At 46.1% G+C, this 22,644-nt stretch overlaps 11 non-coding genes across 11 annotated transcripts; all 11 read left to right on the forward strand.

Annotated features, from left to right (window-relative positions):
* Positions 1 to 1,009: 1,009 nt before the first annotated feature.
* Positions 1,010 to 1,082, forward strand: TRNAR-ACG (transfer RNA arginine (anticodon ACG)). Its single transcript has one exon. It is a non-coding gene; the product is annotated as a tRNA-Arg (tRNA).
* An 8-nt stretch (positions 1,083 to 1,090) lies between these two features.
* Positions 1,091 to 1,162, forward strand: TRNAH-GUG (transfer RNA histidin (anticodon GUG)). Its single transcript has one exon. It is a non-coding gene; the product is annotated as a tRNA-His (tRNA).
* Positions 1,163 to 1,674: 512 nt separating this feature from the next.
* TRNAL-GAG (transfer RNA leucine (anticodon GAG)) lies at positions 1,675 to 1,746 on the forward strand. The gene has a single exon. It is a non-coding gene; the product is annotated as a tRNA-Leu (tRNA).
* A 9,756-nt stretch (positions 1,747 to 11,502) lies between these two features.
* On the forward strand, positions 11,503 to 11,575 carry TRNAR-ACG (transfer RNA arginine (anticodon ACG)). Its single transcript has one exon. It is a non-coding gene; the product is annotated as a tRNA-Arg (tRNA).
* A 511-nt stretch (positions 11,576 to 12,086) lies between these two features.
* On the forward strand, positions 12,087 to 12,159 carry TRNAR-ACG (transfer RNA arginine (anticodon ACG)). The gene has a single exon. It is a non-coding gene; the product is annotated as a tRNA-Arg (tRNA).
* A 511-nt stretch (positions 12,160 to 12,670) lies between these two features.
* On the forward strand, positions 12,671 to 12,743 carry TRNAC-ACA (transfer RNA cysteine (anticodon ACA)). Its single transcript has one exon. It is a non-coding gene; the product is annotated as a tRNA-Cys (tRNA).
* Positions 12,744 to 18,758: 6,015 nt separating this feature from the next.
* Positions 18,759 to 18,831, forward strand: TRNAR-ACG (transfer RNA arginine (anticodon ACG)). The gene has a single exon. It is a non-coding gene; the product is annotated as a tRNA-Arg (tRNA).
* Positions 18,832 to 20,001: 1,170 nt separating this feature from the next.
* On the forward strand, positions 20,002 to 20,073 carry TRNAH-GUG (transfer RNA histidin (anticodon GUG)). Its single transcript has one exon. It is a non-coding gene; the product is annotated as a tRNA-His (tRNA).
* Positions 20,074 to 21,672: 1,599 nt separating this feature from the next.
* TRNAR-ACG (transfer RNA arginine (anticodon ACG)) lies at positions 21,673 to 21,745 on the forward strand. The gene has a single exon. It is a non-coding gene; the product is annotated as a tRNA-Arg (tRNA).
* Positions 21,746 to 21,753: 8 nt separating this feature from the next.
* On the forward strand, positions 21,754 to 21,825 carry TRNAH-GUG (transfer RNA histidin (anticodon GUG)). The gene has a single exon. It is a non-coding gene; the product is annotated as a tRNA-His (tRNA).
* Positions 21,826 to 22,337: 512 nt separating this feature from the next.
* On the forward strand, positions 22,338 to 22,409 carry TRNAH-GUG (transfer RNA histidin (anticodon GUG)). Its single transcript has one exon. It is a non-coding gene; the product is annotated as a tRNA-His (tRNA).
* The last annotated feature ends 235 nt before the right edge of the window (positions 22,410 to 22,644 follow it).

Here is a 22,644-nt window from a genome sequence, read left to right on the forward strand (position 1 = left end):
CGGCATTTTCATTTTATTTCTCACACATCCATTTCTTTACAATATTGAAGGTAAGGACAATTGAAGAAACTAAGCAGATTCTTTGAATGTGCTTGCACAATTTGTCTTTACTGCTTATTGTGAAGCTATCTTTCCATACTTTGAATCATTTCTTGATCATTTCTTTGTGAATCATTTTCTTGAAATCTGGAAAGCTGACATAAATTCCTGAATACAGGAAACTCAAATGAATGGACTCTGAGCAAGTTCATCACAGGCTGAAAAGATCATTTTGCAGTCACAAAGAAAATTGTTTGTGAGATGTTTATGGGAAATAAGCCCTGCAGCAAGTGTACAGTCAACTCTCAAAATTTGATTCTGTATATACTTCAATAACCATCAAAGCTTGAAACAGGTTCAAAAACATGATAAACACTCCAAGTGGCATAATACAACTGGGCCAGTGGCGCATTGGATAATGTGTCTGACTATGGATCAGCAGATTGTAGGTTCGACTCCTACCTGGCTCGTTTAAGTTGCCGTGATCGTATAGTGGTTAGTACTCTGCGTTGTGGCCGCAGCAAACCTGGTTCGAATCCGGATCACGGCATTTTCATTCTATTTCTAACACATCCATTTCTTTACAATATTGAAGGTAAGGACAATTGAAGAAACTAAGCAGATTCTTTGAATGTGCTTGCACAATTTGTCTTTACTGCTTATTGTGAAGCTATCTTTCCATACTTTGAATCATTTCTTTGTGAATCATTTTCTTGAAATCTGGAAAGCTGACATAAATTCCTGAATACAGGAAACTCAAATGAATGGACTCTGAGCAAGTTCATCACAGGCTGAAAAGATCATTTTGCAGTCACAAAAAAAATTGTTTGTGAAATGTTTATGGGAAATAAGCCCTGCAGCAAGTGTACAGTCAACTCTGAAAATTTGATTCTGTATATACTTCAATAACCATCAAAGCTTGAAACAGGTTCAAAAACATGATGAACACTCCAAATGGCATAAGACAGCTGGGCCTGTGGCGCAATGGATAACGCGTCTGACTACGGATCAGAATATTGTAGGTTCGACTCCTGCTTGGCTCGTTTAAGTTGCCGTGATCGTATAGTGGTTAGTACTCTGCGTTGTGGCCGCAGCAACCCCGGTTCGAATCCGGGTCATGGCATTTTCATTTTATTTCTCACACATCCATTTCTTTACAATATTGAAGGTAAGGACAATTGAAGAAACTAAGTAGATTCTTTGAATGTGCTTGCACAATTTGTCTTTACTGCTTATTGTGAAGCTATCTTTCCATACATTGAATCATTTCTTGATCATTTCTTTGTGAATCATTTTCTTGAAATCTGGAAAGCTGACATAAATTCCTGAATACAGGAAACTCAAATAAATGGATTCTGAGCAACTTCATCACAGGCTGAAAAGATAATTTTGCAGTCACAAAGTAAATTGTTTGTGAGATGTTTATGGGAAATAAGCCCTGCAGCAAGTGTACAGTCAACTCTCAGACTTTGATTCTGTATATACTTGAATAACCATCAAAGCTTGAAACAGGTTCAAAAACATGATGAACACTCCAAGAGGAATAAGGCAGCTGGGCCAGTGGCGCAATGGATAATGCATCTGACTACGAATCAGCAGATTGTAGGTTCGACTCCTGCCTGGCTCGTTTAAGTTGCTGTGATCGTATAGTGGTTAGTACTCTGCGTTGAGGCCGCAGCAACCCTGGTTCGAATCCGGGTTACGGCATTTTCATTTCTCTGACGTCCTAGTGGATGCTGGGACTCCGTCAGGACCATAGGGATTAGCGGCTCCGCAGGAGACAGGGCACAAAAATAAAAGCTTTAGGACTAGGTGGTGTGCACTGGCTCCTCCCCCTATGACCCTCCTCCAAGCCTCAGTTAGGTTTTTGTGCCCGTCCGAGCAGGGTGCAATCTAGGTGGCTCTCCTAAAGAGCTGCTTAGAAAAAGTTATTAGGTTTTTTATTTTCAGTGAGTCCTGCTGGCAACAGGCTCACTGCAACGAGGGACTTAGGGGAGAAGAAGTGAACTCACCTGCGTGCAGGATGGATTGGCTTCTTAGGCTACTGGACACCATTAGCTCCAGAGGGATCGAACACAGGCCCAGCCATGGAGTCCGGTCCCGGAGCCGCGCCGCCGACCCCCTTGCAGATGCCGAAAAGTGAAGAGGTCCAGAAACCGGCGGCAGAAGACTTTTCAGTCTTCATGAGGTAGCGCACAGCACTGCAGCTGTGCGCCATTGTTGTCAGCACACTTCACACCAGCGGTCACTGAGGGTGCAGGGCGCTGGGGGGGGGGCGCCCTGGGCAGCAATGATAATACCTTGTTCTGGCTAAAAATACATCACATATAGCCCCTGGGGCTATATGGATGTATTTAACCCCTGCCAGGTCTCACAAACACCGGGAGAAGAGCCCGCCGAAATAGGGGGCGGGGCCTATCTCCTCAGCACACAGCGCCATTTTCCTGCACAGCTCCGCTGCGAGGAAGGCTCCCAGGACTCTCCCCTGCACTGCACTACAGAAACAGGGTAAAAAAACAGAGAGGGGGGGCACTTTTTTGGTGATATTGATATATTAAGCTGCTATAAAGGAAACAACACTTCTGTAGGGTTGTTCCTATATATTTATAGCGCTTGGGTGTGTGCTGGCAAACTCTCCCTCTGTCTCCCCAAAGGGCTAGTGGGGTCCTGTCTTCGATAAGAGCATTCCCTGTGTGTCTGCTGTGTGTCGGTACGTGTGTGTCGACATGTATGAGGACGATGTTGGTGTGGAGGCGGAGCAATTGCCGGTAATGGTGATGTCACCCCCTAGGGAGTCGACACCGGAATGGATGGCTTTGTTTATGGAATTACGTGATAATGTCAGCACGTTACAAAAATCAGTTGACGACATGAGACGGCCGGCAAACCAGTTAGTACCTGTCCAGGCGTCTCAGACACCGACAGGGGCTGTAAAACGCCCTTTACCTCAGTCGGTCGACACAGACCCAGACACGGACACCGAATCTAGTGTCGACGGTGAAGAAACAAACGTATTTTCCAGTAGGGCCACACGTTATATGATCACGGCAATGAAGGAGGCTTTGCATATCTCTGATACTGCAAGTACCACAAAAAGGGGTATTATGTGGGGTCTGAAAAAACTACCTGTAGTTTTTCCTGAATCAGAGGAATTGAATGAAGTGTGTGATGAAGCGTGGGTTAACCCCGATAGAAAACTGCTAATTTCAAAGAAGTTATTGGCATTATATCCTTTCCCGCCAGAGGTTAGGGCGCGCTGGGAAACACCCCCTAGGGTAGATAAGGCACTCACACGCTTATCAAAACAAGTGGCGTTACCGTCTCCTGAAACGGCCGCCCTCAAGGATCCAGCTGATAGGAGGCTGGAAACTACCCTGAAAAGTATATACACTCATACTGGTGTTATACTGCGACCAGCCATCGCCTCTGCATGGATGTGCAGTGCTGGGGTGGTTTGGTCGGATTCCCTGACTGAAAATATTGATACCCTGGATAGGGACAGTATTTTATTGACTATAGAGCAATTAAAGGATGCTTTTCTTTATATGCGAGATACTCAGAGGGATATTTGCACTCTGGCATCGAGAGTAAGTGCGATGTCCATATCTGCCAGAAGAAGTTTATGGACGCGACAGTGGTCAGGTGATGCGGATTCCAAACGGCATATGGAAGTATTGCCGTATAAAGGGGAGGAATTATTTGGGGTCGGTCTATCGGATTTGGTGGCCACGGCAACAGCCGGGAAATCCTCCTTTTTACCTCAGGTCCCCTCCCAACAGAAAAAGACACCGTCTTTTCAGCCGCAGTCCTTTCGTTCCTATAAGAACAAGCGGGCAAAAGGACAGTCATATCTGCCCCGAGGCAAAGGAAAGGGTAAGAGAGTGCACCAAGCAGCTCCCTCCCAGGAGCAGAAGCCCTCCCCGGCTTCTGCAAAGCCCTCAGCATGACGTTGGGGCTTTACAAGCGGACTCAGGGGCGGTGGGGGGTCGACTCAAGAATTTCAGCGCACAGTGGGCTCACTCACAGGTGGACCCCTGGATCCTGCAGGTAGTATCTCAGGGTTACAGGTTGGAATTCGAGAAGTCTCCCCCTCGCCGGTTCCTAAAGTCTGCTCTGCCAACGTCTCCCTCAGACAGGGCGACGGTATTGGAAGCCATTCACAAGCTGTATTCTCAGCAGGTGATAGTCAAGGTACCCCTCCTACAACAGGGAAAGGGGTATTATTCCACACTATTTGTGGTACCGAAGCCGGACGGCTCGGTAAGACCTATTCTAAATCTGAAATCTTTGAACCTGTACATACAAAAATTCAAGTTCAAGATGGAGTCACTCAGAGCAGTGATAGCGAATCTGGAAGAAGGGGACTTTATGGTGTCCCTGGACATCAAGGATGCTTACCTGCATGTCCCAATTTGCCCTTCACATCAAGGGTACCTCAGGTTCGTGGTGCAAAACTGTCATTATCAGTTTCAGACGCTGCCGTTTGGATTGTCCACGGCACCTCGGGTCTTTACCAAGGTAATGGCCGAAATGATGTTTCTTCTGCGAAGAAAAGGCGTATTAATTATCCCTTACTTGGACGATCTCCTGATAAGGGCAAGGTCCAGAGAACAGCTGGGGGACGTAGTAGCACTAACCAAAGTAGTGCTGCAACAGCATGGGTGGATTCTGAATTTTCCAAAATCTCAATTGACCCCGACGACACGTCTGCTGTTCCTGGGAATGATTCTGGACACGGTTCAGAAAAAGGTGTTTCTTCCGGAGGAGAAAGCCAGGGAGTTATCCGAACTTGTCAGGAACCTCCTAAAACCAGGAAAAGTGTCTGTGCATCAATGCACAAGAGTCCTGGGAAAAATGGTGGCTTCTTACGAAGCGATTCCATTCGGCAGATTCCACGCACGAACTTTTCAGTGGGATCTGCTGGACAAATGGTCCGGATCGCATCTGCAGATGCATCAGCGGATAACTTTGTCTCCACGGACAAGGGTGTCTCTTCTGTGGTGGTTGCAGAGTGCTCATCTGTTAGAGGGCCGCAGATTCGGCATACAGGACTGGGTCCTGGTGACCACGGATGCCAGTCTGAGAGGCTGGGGAGCGGTCACACAGGGAAGAAACTTCCAGGGAGTGTGGTCAAGCCTGGAGATGTCTCTTCACATAAATATACTGGAGCTAAGAGCGATTTACAATGCTCTAAGCCTGGCAAAACCCCTGCTTCAGGGTCAGCCGGTGTTGATCCAGTCGGACAACATCACGGCAGTCGCCCACGTAAACAGACAGGGCGGCACAAGTCGCAGGAGGGCAATGGCAGAAGCTGCAAGGATTCTTCGCTGGGCGGAAGATCATGTGATAGCACTGTCAGCAGTGTTCATTCCGGGAGTGGACAACTGGGAAGCGGACTTCCTCAGCAGACACGATCTACACCCGGGAGAGTGGGGACTTCATCCAGAAGTCTTCCACATGATTGTGAACCGTTGGGAAAAACCAAAGGTGGATATGATGGCGTCCCGCCTCAACAAAAAACTGGACAGGTATTGCGCCAGGTCAAGAGACCCTCAGGCAATAGCTGTGGACGCTCTGGTAACACCGTGGGTGTTCCAGTCAGTGTATGTGTTTCCTCCTCTGCCTCTCATACCAAAAGTACTGAGAATTATACGGCAAAGGGGAGTAAGAACGATACTCGTGGCTCCGGATTGGCCAAGAAGAACTTGGTACCCGGAACTTCAGGAGATGCTCACGGAAGATCCGTGGCCTCTACCTCTAAGACGGGACCTGCTTCAGCAGGGACGTGTCTATTCCAAGACTTACCGCGGCTGCGTTTGACGGCATGGCGGTTGAACACCGAATTCTAAGGGAAAAAGGCATTCCGGAAGAGGTCATCCCTACCCTGGTAAAAGCCAGGAAGGACGTGACTGCACAACATTATCACCGCATTTGGAGAAAATATGTTGCGTGGTGTGAGGCCAGGAAGGCCCCGACGGAGGAATTTCAACTGGGTCGATTCCTACATTTCCTGCAAACAGGATTGTCTATGGGCCTCAAATTAGGGTCCATTAAGGTTCAAATTTCGGCCCTGTCGATTTTCTTCCAGAAAGAATTGGCTTCAGTTCCTAAAGTCCAGACTTTTGTAAAAGGAGTACTACATATACAGCCCCCGGTTGTGCCCCCAGTGGCTCCGTGGGATCTTAATGTAGTTTTGGATTTTCTCAAATCCCATTGGTTTGAGCCACCCAAATCGGTGGATTTGAAATATCTTACATGGAAAGTAACCATGCTACTGGCCCTGGCTTCAGCCAGGAGAGTGTCAGAATTGGCGGCTTTATCGTATAAAAGCCCATATCTGATTTTCCATTCGGACAGGGCAGAACTGCGGACGCGACCTCAGTTTCTGCCTAAGGTGGTTTCAGCGTTTCACCTGAACCAGCCTATTGTGGTGCCTGCGGCTACTAGCGATTTGGAGGATTCCAAGTTGCTGGACGTTGTCAGGGCATTGAAAATATATATTTCAAGGACGGCTGGAGTCAGAAAATCTGACTCGCTGTTTATACTGTATGCACCCAACAAGCTGGGTGCTCCTGCTTCTAAGCAGACGATTGCTCGTTGGATTTGTAGCACAATTCAACTTGCACATTCTGTGGCAGGCCTGCCACAGCCTAAATCTATCAAGGCCCATTCCACAAGGAAGGTGGGCTCATCTTGGGCGGCTGCCCGAGGGGTCTCGGCATTACAACTCTGCCGAGCAGCTACGTGGTCAGGGGAGAACACGTTTGTAAAATTCTACAAATTTGATACCCTGGCTAAAGAGGACCTGGAGTTCTCTCATTCGGTGCTGCAGAGTCATCCGCACTCTCCCGCCCGTTTGGGAGCTTTGGTATAATCCCCATGGTCCTGACGGAGTCCCAGCATCCACTAGGACGTCAGAGAAAATAAGATTTTACTTACCGATAAATCTATTTCTCGTAGTCCGTAGTGGATGCTGGGCGCCCATCCCAAGTGCGGATTGTCTGCAATACTTGAACATAGTTATTGTTACAAAAAAATCGGGTTGTTATTGTTGTGAGCCGTCTGTTCAGAGGCTCCTACGTTTGTCATACTGTTAACTGGGTTCAGATCACAGGTTATACGGTGTGATTGGTGTGGCTGGTATGAGTCTTACCCGGGATTCAAAATCCTTCCTTATTGTGTACGCTCGTCCGGGCACAGTATCCTAACTGAGGCTTGGAGGAGGGTCATAGGGGGAGGAGCCAGTGCACACCACCTAGTCCTAAAGCTTTTATTTTTGTGCCCTGTCTCCTGCGGAGCCGCTAATCCCCATGGTCCTGACGGAGTCCCAGCATCCACTACGGACTACGAGAAATAGATTTATCGGTAAGTAAAATCTTATTTTTTCCTGAATCACAGGAATTGAATGAAGTGTGTGATGAAGCGTGGGTTAACCCCGATAGAAAACTGCTAATTTCAAAGAAGTTATTGGCATTATATCCTTTCCCGCCAGAGGTTAGGGCGCGCTGAGAAACACCCCCTAGGGTGGATAAGGCACTCACACGCTTATCAAAACAAGTGGCGTTACCGTCTCCTGAAACGGCCGCCCTCAAGGATCCAGCTGATAGGAGGCTGGAAACTACCCTGAAAAGTATATACACTCATACTGGTGTTATACTGCGACCAGCCATCGCCTCTGCATGGATGTGCAGTGCTGGGGTGGTTTGGTCGGATTCCCTGACTGAAAATATTGATACCCTGGATAGGGACAGTATTTTATTGACTATAGAGCAATTAAAGGATGCTTTTCTTTATATGCGAGATGCTCAGAGGGATATTTGCACTCTGGCATCGAGAGTAAGTGCGATGTCCATATCTGCCAGAAGAAGTTTATGGACGCGACAGTGGTCAGGTGATGCGGATTCCAAACGGCATATGGAAGTATTGCCGTATAAAGGGGAGGAATTATTTGGGGTCGGTCTATCGGATTTGGTGGCCACGGCAACAGCCGGGAAATCCACCTTTTTACCTCAGGTCCCCTCCCAACAGAAAAAGACACCGTCTTTTCAGCCGCAGTCCTTTCGTTCCTATAAGAACAAGCGGGCAAAAGGACAGTCATATCTGCCCCGAGGCAAAGGAAAGGGTAAGAGAGTGCACCAAGCAGCTCCCTCCCAGGAGCAGAAGCCCTCCCCGGCTTCTGCAAAGCCCTCAGCATGACGTTGGGGCTTTACAAGCGGACTCAGGGGCGGTGGGGGGTCGACTCAAGAATTTCAGCGCACAGTGGGCTCACTCACAGGTGGACCCCTGGATCTTGCAGGTAGTATCTCAGGGTTACAGGTTGGAATTCGAGAAGTCTCCCCCTCGCCGGTTCCTAAAGTCTGCTCTGCCAACGTCTCCCTCAGACAGGGCGACGGTATTGGAAGCCATTCACAAGCTGTATTCTCAGCAGGTGATAGTCAAGGTACCCCTCCTACAACAGGGAAAGGGGTATTATTCCACACTATTTGTGGTACCGAAGCCGGACGGCTCGGTAAGACCTATTCTAAATCTGAAATCTTTGAACCTGTACATACAAAAATTCAAGTTCAAGATGGAGTCACTCAGAGCAGTGATAGCGAATCTGGAAGAAGGGGACTTTATGGTGTCCCTGGACATCAAGGATGCTTACCTGCATGTCCCAATTTGCCCTTCACATCAAGGGTACCTCAGGTTCGTGGTGCAAAACTGTCATTATCAGTTTCAGACGCTGCCGTTTGGATTGTCCACGGCACCTCGGGTCTTTACCAAGGTAATGGCCGAAATGATGTTTCTTCTGCGAAGAAAAGGCGTATTAATTATCCCTTACTTGGACGATCTCCTGATAAGGGCAAGGTCCAGAGAACAGCTGGGGGACGTAGTAGCACTAACCAAAGTAGTGCTGCAACAGCACGGGTGGATTCTGAATTTTCCAAAATCTCAATTGACCCCGACGACACGTCTGCTGTTCCTGGGAATGATTCTGGACACGGTTCAGAAAAAGGTGTTTCTTCCGGAGGAGAAAGCCAGGGAGTTATCCGAACTTGTCAGGAACCTCCTAAAACCAGGAAAAGTGTCTGTGCATCAATGCACAAGAGTCCTGGGAAAAATGGTGGCTTCTTACGAAGCGATTCCATTCGGCAGATTCCACGCACGAACTTTTCAGTGGGATCTGCTGGACAAATGGTCCGGATCGCATCTGCAGATGCATCAGCGGATAACTTTGTCTCCACGGACAAGGGTGTCTCTTCTGTGGTGGTTGCAGAGTGCTCATCTGTTAGAGGGCCGCAGATTCGGCATACAGGACTGGGTCCTGGTGACCACGGATGCCAGTCTGAGAGGCTGGGGAGCGGTCACACAGGGAAGAAACTTCCAGGGAGTGTGGTCAAGCCTGGAGATGTCTCTTCACATAAATATACTGGAGCTAAGAGCGATTTACAATGCTCTAAGCCTGGCAAAACCCCTGCTTCAGGGTCAGCCGGTGTTGATCCAGTCGGACAACATCACGGCAGTCGCCCACGTAAACAGACAGGGCGGCACAAGTCGCAGGAGGGCAATGGCAGAAGCTGCAAGGATTCTTCGCTGGGCGGAAGATCATGTGATAGCACTGTCAGCAGTGTTCATTCCGGGAGTGGACAACTGGGAAGCGGACTTCCTCAGCAGACACGATCTACACCCGGGAGAGTGGGGACTTCATCCAGAAGTCTTCCACATGATTGTGAACCGTTGGGAAAAACCAAAGGTGGATATGATGGCGTCCCGCCTCAACAAAAAACTGGACAGGTATTGCGCCAGGTCAAGAGACCCTCAGGCAATAGCTGTGGACGCTCTGGTAACACCGTGGGTGTTCCAGTCAGTGTATGTGTTTCCTCCTCGGCCTCTCATACCAAAAGTACTGAGAATTATACGGCAAAGGGGAGTAAGAACGATACTCGTGGCTCCGGATTGTGGAGCCAGGAGAGTGTCAGAATTGGCGGCTTTATCGTATAAAAGCCCATATCTGATTTTCCATTCGGACAGGGCAGAACTGCGGACGCGTCCTCAGTTTCTGCCTAAGGTGGTTTCAGCGTTTCACCTGAACCAGCCTATTGTGGTGCCTGCGGCTACTAGCGATTTGGAGGATTCCAAATTGCTGGACGTTGTCAGGGCATTGAAAATATATATTTCAAGGACGGCTGGAGTCAGAAAATCTGACTCGCTGTTTATACTGTATGCACCCAACAAGCTGGGTGCTCCTGCTTCTAAGCAGACAATTGCTCGTTGGATTTGTAGCACAATTCAACTTGCACATTCTGTGGCAGGCCTGCCACAGCCTAAATCTATCAAGGCCCATTCCACAAGGAAGGTGGGGTCATCTTGGGCGGCTGCCCGAGGGGTCTCGGCATTACAACTCTGCCGAGCAGCTACGTGGTCGGGGGAGAACACGTTTGTAAAATTCTACAAATTTGATACCCTGGCTAAAGAGGACCTGGAGTTCTCTCATTCGGTGCTGCAGAGTCATCCGCACTCTCCCGCCCGTTTGGGAGCTTTGGTATAATCCCCATGGTCCTGACGGAGTCCCAGCATCCACTAGGACGTCAGAGAAAATAAGATTTTACTTACCGATAAATCTATTTCTCGTAGTCCGTAGTGGATGCTGGGCGCCCATCCCAAGTGCGGATTGTCTGCAATACTTGTACATAGTTATTGTTACAAAAAAATCGGGTTGTTATTGTTGTGAGCCGTCTGTTCAGAGGCTCCTACGTTTGTCATACTGTTAACTGGGTTCAGATCACAGGTTATACGGTGTGATTGGTGTGGCTGGTATGAGTCTTACCCGGGATTCAAAATCCTTCCTTATTGTGTACGCTCGTCCGGGCACAGTATCCTAACTGAGGCTTGGAGGAGGGTCATAGGGGGAGGAGCCAGTGCACATCACCTAGTCCTAAAGCTTTTATTTTTGTGCCCTGTCTCCTGCGGAGCCGCTAATCCCCATGGTCCTGACGGAGTCCCAGCATCCACTACGGACTACGAGAAATAGATTTATCGGTAAGTAAAATCTTATTTTTATTTCTCACACATCCATTTCTTTACAATATTAAAGGGAAGGACAATTGAAGAAACTAAGCAGATTCTTTGAATGTGCTTGCACAATTTGTCTTTACTGCTTATTGTGAAGCTATCGTTACATACTTTGAATCATTTCTTGATCATTTCTTTGTGAATCATTTTCTTGAAATCTGGAAAGCTGACATAAATTCCTGAATACAGGAAACTCAAATGAATGGACTCTGAGCAAGTTCATCACAGGCTGAAAAGATCATTTTGCAGTCACAAAGAAAATTGTTTGTGAGATGTTTATGGGAAATAAGCCCTGCAGCAAGTGTACAGTCAACTCTCAAAATTTGATTCTGTATATACTTCAATAACCATCAAAGCTTGAAACAGGTTCAAAAACAAGATGAACACTCCAAGTAGCATAAGACAGCTGGGCCAGTGGCGCAATGGATAACGCATCTGACTACGGATCAGCAGATTGTAGGTTCGACTCCTACCTGGCTCGTTTAAGTTGCCGTGATCGTATAGTGGTTAGTACTCTGCGTTGTTGCCGCAGCAACCCCGGTTCGAATCCGGGTCACGGCATTTTCATTTTATTTCTCACACATCCATTTCTTTACAATATTGAAGGTAAGGACAATTGAAGAAACTAAGCAGATTCTTTGAATGTGCTTGCACAAGTTGTCTTTACTGCTTATTGTGAAGCTATCTTTCCATACTTTGAATCATTTCTTGATCATTTCTTTGTGAATCATTTTCTTGAAATCTGGAAAGCTGACATAAATTCCTGAATACAGGAAACTCAAATGAATGGACTCTGAGCAAGTTCATCACAGGCTGAAAAGATCATTTTGCAGTCACAAAGAAAATTGTTTGTGAGATGTTTATGGGAAATAAGCCCTGCAGCAAGTGTACAGTCAACTCTCAAAATTTGATTCTGTATATACTTCAATAACCATCAAAGCTTGAAACAGGTTCAAAAACAAGATGAACACTCCAAGTAGCATAAGACAGCTGGGCCAGTGGCGCAATGGATAACGCATCTGACTACGGATCAGCAGATTGTAGGTTCGACTCCTACCTGGCTCGTTTAAGTTGCCGTGATCGTATAGTGGTTAGTACTCTGCGTTGTTGCCGCAGCAACCCCGGTTCGAATCCGGGTCACGGCATTTTCATTTTATTTCTCACACATCCATTTCTTTACAATATTGAAGGTAAGGACAATTGAAGAAACTAAGCAGATTCTTTGAATGTGCTTGCACAAGTTGTCTTTACTGCTTATTGTGAAGCTATCTTTCCATACTTTGAATCATTTCTTGATCATTTCTTTGTGAATCATTTTCTTGAAATCTGGAAAGCTGACATAAATTCCTGAATACAGGAAACTCAAATGAATGGACTCTGAGCAAGTTCATCACAGGCTGAAAAGATCATTTTGCAGTCACAAAGAAAATTGTTTGTGAGATGTTTATGGGAAATAAGCCCTGCAGCAAGTGTACAGTCAACTCTCAAAATTTGATTCTGTATATACTTCAATAACCATCTAAGCTTGAAACAGGTTCAAAAACATGATGAACACTCCAAATGGCATAAGACAGCTGGGCCAGTGGCGCAATGGATAACGCGTCTGACTACAGATCAGAAGATTGTAGGTTCGACTCCTACCTGGCTCATTTAAGTTGCCGTGATCGTATAGTGGTTAGTACTTTGCGTTGTGGCCGCAGCAACCCCGGTTCGAATCCGGGTGACGGCATTTTCATTTTATTTCTCACACATCCATTTCTTTACAATATTGAAGGTAAGGACAATTGAAGAAACTAAGCAGATTCTTTGAATGTGCTTGCACAATTTGTCTTTACTGCTTATTGTGAAGCTATCTTTCCATACTTTGAATCATTTCTTGATCATTTCTTTGTGAATCATTTTCTTGAAATCTGGAAAGCTGAAATAAATTCCTGAATACAGGAAACTCAAATAAATGGACTCTGAGCAAGTTCATCACAGGCTGAAAAGATCATTTCTCTGACGTCCTAGTGGATGCTGGGACTCCGTAAGGACCATGGGGAATAGCGGCTCCGCAGGAGACAGGGCACAAGAATAAAAGCTTTAGGATCAGGTGGTGTGCACTGGCTCCTCCCCCTATGACCCTCCTCCAGTTAGATTTTTGTGCCCGAACGAGAAGGGTGCAGGCTAGGTGGCTCTCCTGAGCTGCTTAGAATAAAAGTTTATTTTAGGTTTTTTATTTTCAGTGAGTCCTGCTGGCAACAGGCTCACTGCATCGTGGGACTAAGGGGAGAAGAAGCGAACTCACCTGCGTGCAGAGTGGATTGGGCTTCTTAGGCTACTGGACATTAGCTCCAGAGGGACGATCACAGGTTCAGCCTGGATGGGTCCCGGAGCCGCGCCGCCGGCCCCCTTACAGAGCCAGAAGAGCGAAGAGGTCCGGTGAAATCGGCGGCAGAAGACGGTCCTGTCTTCAGACTAAGGTAGCGCACAGCACCGCAGCTGTGCGCCATTGCTCTCAGCACACTTCACACTCCGGTCACTGAGGGTGCAGGGCGCTGGGGGGGGAGCGCCCTGAGACGCAATATAAACAGATAATACCTTAGGTTGGCAAAAGAATACATCACATATAGCTCCTGGGCTATATGGATGTATTTTAACCCCTGCCATTTTTACAGAAAAGAGCGGGAGATAAGGACGTCGTGAAGGGGCGGAGCCTATCTCCTCAGCACACAAGCGCCATTTTCCCTCACAGCTCCGCTGGAAGGACGGCTCCCTGACTCTCCCCTGCAGACCTGCTACAGAATCAGGGTAAAAAAGAGAAGGGGGGGCACTATTGGCAGCTAATAATAATAAACAGCAGCTATAAGGGAATAACACTTATATAAGGTTATCCCTGTATATATATATAGCGCTTGGTGTGTGCTGGCAGACTCTCCCTCTGTCTCTCCAAAGGGCTAGTGGGGTCCTGTCCTCTATCAGAGCATTCCCGGTGTGTGTGCTGTGTGTCGGTACGTGTGTGTCGACATGTATGAGGAGGAAAATGATGTGGAGGCGGAGCAATTGCCTGGGTTAGTGATGTCACCCCCTAGGGAGTCGACACCTGACTGGATGATCGTGTTTAAAGAATTAAGTGATAATGTCAGCACTTTGCAAAAAACTGTTGACGACATGAGACAGCCGGCAAATCAATTAGTGCCTGTCCAGGCGTCTCAGACACCGTCAGGGGCCCTAAAACGCCCGTTACCTCAGTGGGTCGACACAGACCCAGACACAGATACTGAGTCTAGTGTCGACGGTGAGGAGACAAACGTAATGTCCAGTAGGGCCACACGTTACATGATCACGGCAATGAAGGAGGCATTGAACATTTCTGACACTACAAGTACCACAAAGAAGGGTATTATGTGGGGTGTGAAAAAACTACCAATAGTTTTTCCTGAGTCAGATGAATTAAATGAGGTGTGTGATAAAGCGTGGGTTTCCCCCGACTAAAAACTGCTAATTTCTAATAAATTATTGGCACTATATCCTTTCCCGTCAGAGGTTAGGACGCGTTGGGAAACACCCCCTAGGGTAGATAAGGCGCTCACACGTTTATCTAAACAAGTAGCGTTACCGTCTCCTGATACGGCCGCCCTCAAAGAACCAGCTGATAGAAGGCTGGAAAATATCCTAAAAAGTATATACACACATACTGGTGTTATACTGCGACCAGCAATCGCTTCAGCCTGGATGTGCAGTGCTGGAGTCGCGTGGTCGGATTCCCTGACTGAAAATATTGATACCCTGGATAGGGACAATATATTGTTAACTATAGAGCATTTGAAGGATGCATTACTATATATGCGTGATGCACAGAGGGATATTTGCACCCTGGCATCAAGAGTAAGTGCTATGTCCATTTCTGCCAGAAGAGCGTTATGGACGCGCCAGTGGTCAGGGGATGCGGATTCTAAACGACATATGGAAGTATTGCCGTATAAAGGGGAGTAGTTATTTGGGGCTGGTCTATCGGACCTGGTGGCCACGGCAACGGCTGGAAAGTCCACCTTTTTACCCCAGGTCACTTCACATCAGCAGAAAAAGACACCATCTTTTCAAACTCAGTCCTTTCGTTCCCATAAGTACAAGCGAGCAAAAGGCCACTCTTTTCTGCCCCGGGGCAGAGGAAGAGGAAAAAGACTGCACCATGCAGCCGCTTCCCAGGAACAGAAGCCCTCCCCTGCTTCTGCCAAGTCTTCAGCATGACGCTGGGGCTTTACAAGCAGACTCAGACATGGTGGGGGCCCGTCTCAAGAATTTCAACGCTCAGTGGGCTCACTCGCAAGTGGACCCCTGGATTCTACAGGTAGTATCGCAGGGGTACAAACTGGAATTTGAGGCGTTTCCCCCTCGCCGGTTCCTGAAGTCTGCTCTACCAAAGTCTCCCTCCGACAGGGAGGCAGTTTTGGAAGCCATTCACAAGCTGTATTCCCAGCAGGTGATAATCAAGGTACCCCTCCTACAACAGGGAAAGGGGTATTATTCCACGCTGTTTGTGGTACCGAAGCCGGACGGCTCGGTGAGACCAATTTTAAATCTGAAATCCTTGAACACTTACATAAAAAGGTTCAAATTCAAGATGGAGTCACTCAGAGCGGTGATAGCGAACCTGGAAGAAGGGGACTATATGGTGTCTCTGGACATCAAAGATGCTTATCTCCACGTCCCAATCTACCCTTCTCACCAAGGGTACCTCAGGTTTGTAGTACAAAACTGTCATTATCAGTTTCAGACGCTGCCGTTTGGGTTGTCCACGGCACCTCGGGTCTTTACCAAGGTAATGGCCGAAATGATGATTCTTCTTCGAAGAAAAGGCATCTTAATTATCCCTTACTTGGACGATCTCCTGATAAGGGCAAGGTCCAGGGAACAGTTAGAAGTCGGAGTAGCACTATCTCAGGTAGTGTTACGTCAGCACGGGTGGATCCTAAATATTCCAAAATTGCAGCTGATTCCAACGACACGTCTACTGTTCCTAGGAATGATTCTGGACACAGTCCAGAAGAAGGTGTTTCTCCCGGAGGAGAAGGCCAGGGAGTTATCCGAGCTAGTCAGGAACCTCCTAAAACCAGGCCAGGTGTCAGTGCATCAGTGCACGAGGGTCCTGGGAAAAATGGTGGCTTCTTACGAAGCGATTCCATTCGGAAGATTCCATGCAAGAAATGCAAGCCCGAGAGGCTGGGGAGCAGTCACACAGGGAAGAAATTTCCAGGGCTTGTGGTAAAGCATGGAAACATCTCTTCATATAAACATTCTGGAACTAAGGGCCATTTACAATGCCCTAAGTCAAGCGAAACCCCTGCTTCAGGGTCAGGCGGTATTGATCCAATCGGACAACATCACGTCACTCGCCCACGTAAACAGACAGGGCGGCACGAGAAGCAGGAGGGCAATGGCAGAAGCTGCAAGGATTCTTCGCTGGGCGGAAAATCATGTGATAGCACTGTCAGCAGTGTTCATTCCGGGAGTGGACAACTGGGAAGCAGACTTCCTCAGCAGACACGACCTCCACCCGGGAGAGTGGGGACTTCACCCAGAAGTCTTCCACCTGATAGTAAACCGTTGGGTAAAACCAAAGGTGGACATGATGGCGTCCCGTCTAAACAAAAAACTAGACAGATATTGCGCCAGGTCAAGGGACCCTCAGGCAATAGCGGTGGACGCTCTGGTAACGCCGTGGGTGTACCAGTCAGTGTATGTGTTCCCTCCTCTGCATCTCATACCAAAAGTACTGAGAATCATAAGAAGGAGAGGAGTAAGAACTATACTCGTGGTTCCGGATTGGCCAAGAAGGACTTGGTACCCGGAACTTCAAGAGATGCTCACGGACGAACCGTGGCCTCTACCTCTAAGAAAGGACCTGCTCCAGCAGGGGCCTTGTCTGTTCCAAGACTTACCGCGGCGGCGTTTGACGGCATGGCGGTTGAACGCCGGATCCTGAAGGAAAAAGGCATTCCAGATGAAGTCATCCCTACCCTGGTCAAGGCCAGGAAGGACGTAACCGCAAAACATTATCACCGCATTTGGCGAAAATATGTTGCGTGGTGTGAGGCCAAGAAGGCCCCTACAGAGGAATTTCAACATGGTCGTTTCCTCCATTTCCTGCAAACAGGACTATCTATGGGCCTAAAATTAGGGTCCATTAAGGTTCAAATTTCGGCCCTGTCGATTTTCTTCCAGAAAGAACTGGCTTCAGTGCCTGAAGTTCAGACATTTGTAAAAGGGGTACTGCATATACAGCCTCCTTTTGTGCCTCCAGTGGCACCTTGGGATCTCAATGTTGTGTTGAGTTTCCTAAAGTCACATTGGTTTGAACCACTCACCACTGTGGACTTAAAATATCTCACATGGAAGGTGACGATGCTGTTAGCCCTGGCTTCAGCCAGGCGTGTGTCAGAATTGGCGGCTTTATCATATAAAAGCCCTTACTTAATTTTTCATTCTGACAGGGCAGAATTGAGGACTCGTCCTCAATTTCTACCTAAGGTGGTTTCTGCATTTCACATGAACCAACCTATTGTGGTACCTGCGGCTACTAGGGACTTGGAGGACTCTAAGTTGCTTGACGTTGTCAGGGCCCTGAAAATATATGTTTCCAGGACGGCTGGAGTCAGAAAATCTGACTCACTGTTTATCCTGTATGCACCCAACAAACTGGGTGCTCCTGCTTCTAAGCAGACGATTGCTCGTTGGATTTGTAGTACAATTCAGCTTGCACATTCTGTGGCAGGCCTGCCACAGCCAAAATCGGTAAAAGCCCATTCCACAAGGAAAGTGGGCTCATCTTGGGCGGCTGCCCGAGGGGTCTCGGCTTTACAACTTTGCCGAGCAGCTACTTGGTCAGGGGAACACGTTTGCTAAATTCTACAAATTTGATACCCTGGCTGAGGAGGACCTGGAGTTCTCTCATTCGGTGCTGCAGAGTCATCCGCACTCTCCCGCCCGTTTGGGAGCTTTGGTATAATCCCCATGGTCCTTACGGAGTCCCAGCATCCACTAGGACGTCAGAGAAAATAAGATTTTACTTACCGATAAATCTATTTCTCCTAGTCCGTAGTGGATGCTGGGCGCCCATCCCAAGTGCGGATTGTCTGCAATACTTGTATATAGTTATTGTTACAAAAATTCGGGTTATTATTGTTGTGAGCCATCTTTTCAGAGGCTCCTTTTCGTTTTATCATACTGTTAACTGGGTTCAGATCACGAGTTGTACGGTGTGATTGGTGTGGCTGGTATGAGTCTTACCCGGGATTCAATACCCTTCCTTATTATGTACGCTCGTCCGGGCACAGTATCCTAACTGAGGCTTGGAGGAGGGTCATAGGGGGAGGAGCCAGTGCACACCACCTGATCCTAAAGCTTTTATTCTTGTGCCCTGTCTCCTGCGGAGCCGCTATTCCCCATGGTCCTTACGGAGTCCCAGCATCCACTACGGACTACGAGAAATAGATTTATCGGTAAGTAAAATCTTATTTTTGCAGTCACAAAGAAAATTGTTTGTGAGATGTTTATGGGAAATAAGCCCTGCAGCAAGTGTACAGTCAACTCTCAAAATTTGATTCTGTATATACTTCAATAACCATCAAAGCTTGAAACAGGTTCAAAAACATGATGAACACTCCAAGTGGCATAATATAGCTGGGCCAGTGGCGCAAAGGATAACGCGTCTGACTACGGATCAGAAGATTGTAGGTTCGACTCCTACCTGGCTTGTTTAAGTTGCCGTGATCGTATAGTGGTTAGTACTCTGCGTTGTGGCTGCAGCAACTCCAGTTCGAATCCGGGTCACGGCATTTTCATTTTATTTCTCACACATCCATTTCTTTACAATATTGAAGGTAATTGAAGAAACTAAGCAGATTCTTTGAATGTGCTTGCACAATTTGTCTTTACTGCTTATTGTGAAGCTATCTTTCCATACTTTGAATCATTTCTTGATCATTTCTTTGTGAATCATTTTCTTGAAATCTGGAAAGCTGACATAAATTCCTGAATACAGGAAACTCAAATGAATTGACTCTGAGCAAGTTCATCACAGGCTGAAAAGATCATTTTGCAGTCACAAAGAAAATTGTTTGTGAGATGTTTATGGGAAATAAGCCCTGCAGCAAGTGTACAGTCAACTCTCAAAATTTGATTCTGTATATACTTGAATAACCATCAAAGCTTGAAACAGGTTCAAAAACATGATGAACACTCCAAGTGGCATAAGACAGTTGGGCCAGTGGCGCAACAGGTAAAGCGTCTGACTACTGATCAGCAGATTGTAGGTTCGACTCCTACCTGGCTCGTTTAAGTTGCCGTGGTCGTATAGTGGTTAGTACTCAGCGTTATGGCCGCAGCAACCCAGGTTCGAATCCGTGTCACGGCATTTTCATTTTATTTCTCACACATCCATTTCTTTACAATATTGAAGGTAAGGACAATTGAAGAAACTAAGCAGATTCTTTGAATGTGCTTGCACAATTTGTCTTTACTGCTTATTGTGAAGCTATCTTTCCATACTTTGAATCATTTCTTGATCATTTCTTTGTGAATCATTTTCTTGAAATCTGGAAAGCTGACATAAATTCCTGAATACAGGAAACTCAAATGAATTGACTCTGAGCAAGTTCATCACAGGCTGAAAAGATCATTTTGCAGTCACAAAGAAAATTGTTTGTGAGATGTTTATGGGAAATAAGCCCTGCAGCAAGTGTACAGTCAACTCTCAAAATTTGATTCTGTATATACTTCAATAACCATCAAAGCTTGAAACAGGTTCAAAAACATGATGAACACTCCAAGTGGCATAAGACAGCTGGGCCAGTGGCGCAATGGATAAAGCATCTGACTACGGGTCAGCAGATTGTAGGTTCGACTCCTACCTGGCTCGTTTAATTTGCCGTGATCGTATAGTGGTTAGTACTCTGCGTTGTGGCCGCAGCAACCCTGGTTCGAATCCGGGTCACGGCATTTTCATTTTATTTCTCACACATCCATTTCTTTACAATATTGAAGGTAAGGACAATTGAAGAAACTAAGCAGATTCTTTGAATGTGCTTGCACAATTTGTCTTTACTGCTTATTGTGAAGCTATCTTTCCATACTTTGAATCATTTCTTGATCATTTCTTTGTGAATCATTTTCTTGAAATCTGGAAAGCTGACATAAATTCCTGAATACAGGAAACTCAAATGAATGGACTCTGAGCAACTTCATCACAGGCTGAAAAGATCATTTTGCAGTCACAAAGAAAATTGTTTGTGAGATGTTTATGGGAAATAAGCCCTGCAGCAAGTGTACAGTCAACTCTCAGACTTTGATTCTGTATATACTTCAATTACCATCAAAGCTTGAAACAGGTTCAAAAACATGATGAACACTCCAAGTGGCATAAGACAGCTGATCCAGTGGCGCAAAGGATAAAGCGTCTGACTACAGATCAGAAGATTGTAGGTTCGACTCCTACCTGGCTCGTTTAAGTTGCCGTGATCGTATAGTGGTTAGTACTCTGCGTTGTGGCCGCAGCAACCCTTGTTCGAATCTGGGTCACGGCTTTTTCATTTTATTTCTCACACATCCATTTCTTTACAATATTGAAGGTAAGGACAATTGAAGAAACTAAGCAGATTCTTTGAATGTGCTTGCACAATTTGTCTTTACTGCTTATTGTGAAGCTATCTTTCCATACTTTGAATCATTTCTTGATCATTTCTTTGTGAATCATTTTCTTGAAATCTGGAAAGCTGACATAAATTCCTGAATACAGGAAACTCAAATGAATGGACTCTGAGCAAGTTCATCACAGGCTGAAAAGATCATTTTGCAGTCACAAAGAAAATTGTTTGTGAGATGTTTATGGGAAATAAGCCCTGCAGCAAGTGTACAGTCAATTCTCAAAATTTGATTCTGTATATACTTCAATAACCATCAAAGCTTGAAACAGGTTCAAAAACATGATGAACACTCCAAGTGGCAAAAGACAGCTGGGCCAGTGGCGCAATGGATAACGCGTCTGACTACGGATCAGAAGATTGAAGGTTCGACTCCTACCTGGCTAGTTTAAGTTGCCGTGATTGTATAGTGGTTAGTACTCTGTGTTGTGGCCCCAGCAACCCCGGTTCGAATCCGGGTCACGGCATTTTCATTTTATTTCTCACACATCCATTTCTTTACAATACTGAAGGTAAGGACAATTGAAGAAACTAAGTAGATTCTTTGAATGTGCTTGCACAATTTGTCTTTACTGCTTATTGTGAAGCTATCTTTCCATACTTTGAATCATTTCTTGATCATTTCTTTGTGAATCATTTTCTTGAAATCTGGAAAGCTGACATAAATTCCTGAATACAGGAAACTCAAATGAATGAACTCTGAGCAACTTCATCACAGGCTGAAAAGATCATTTTGCAGTCACAAAGAAAATTGTTTGTGAGATGTTTATGGGAAATAAGCCCTGCAGCAAGTGTACAGTCAACTCTCAGACTTTGATTCTGTATATACTTCAATAACCATCAAAGCTTGAAACAGGTTCAAAAACATGATGAACACTCCAAAAAGCATAAGGCAGCTGGGCCAGTGGCGCAATGGATAACGCGTCTGACTACGGATCAGAAGATTGAAGGTTCAACTCCTACCTGGCTCGTTTAAGTTGCCGTGATCGTATAGTGGTTAGTACTCTGCGTTGTGGCCGCAGCAACCCCGGTTCGAATCCGGGTCACGGCATTTTCATTTTATTTCTCACACATCCATTTCTTTACAATATTGAAGGTAAGGACAATTGAAGAAACTAAGCAGATTCTTTGAATGTGCTTGCACAATTTGTCTTTACTGCTTATTGTGAAGCTATCTTTCCATACTTTGAATCATTTCTTGATCATTTCTTTGTGAATCATTTTCTTGAAATCTGGAAAGCTGACATAAATTCCTGAATACAGGAAACTCAAATGAATGGACTCTGAGCAAGTTCATCACAGGCTGAAAAGATCATTTTGCAGTCACAAAGAAAATTGTTTGTGAGATGTTTATGGGAAATAAGCCCTGCAGCAAGTGTACAGTCAACTCTCAAAATTTGATTCTGTATATACTTGAATAACCATCAAAGCTTGAAACAGGTTCAAAAACATGATGAACACTCCAAGTGACATAAGACAGCTGGGCCAGTGGCGCAATGGATAAAGCATCTGACTACGGATCAGCAGATTGTAGGTTCGACTCCTACCTGGCTAGTTTAATTTGCCGTGATCGTATAGTGGTTAGTACTCTGCGTTGTGGCCGCAGCAACCCCGGTTCGAATCCGGGTCACGGCATTTTCATTTTATTTCTCACACATCCATTTCTTTACAATATTGAAGGTAAGGACAATTGAAGAAACTAAGCAGATTCTTTGAATGTGCTTGCACAATTTGTCTTTACTGCTTATTGTGAAGCTATCTTTCCATACTTTGAATCATTTCTTGATCATTTCTTTGTGAATCATTTTCTTGATATCTGGAAAGCTGACATAAATTCCTGAATACAGGAAACTCAAATGAATGGACTCTG

This window comes from Pseudophryne corroboree, chromosome 6 (assembly GCF_028390025.1).
Source record: "Pseudophryne corroboree isolate aPseCor3 chromosome 6, aPseCor3.hap2, whole genome shotgun sequence".
Classification (NCBI taxonomy): domain Eukaryota; kingdom Metazoa; phylum Chordata; class Amphibia; order Anura; family Myobatrachidae; genus Pseudophryne; species Pseudophryne corroboree.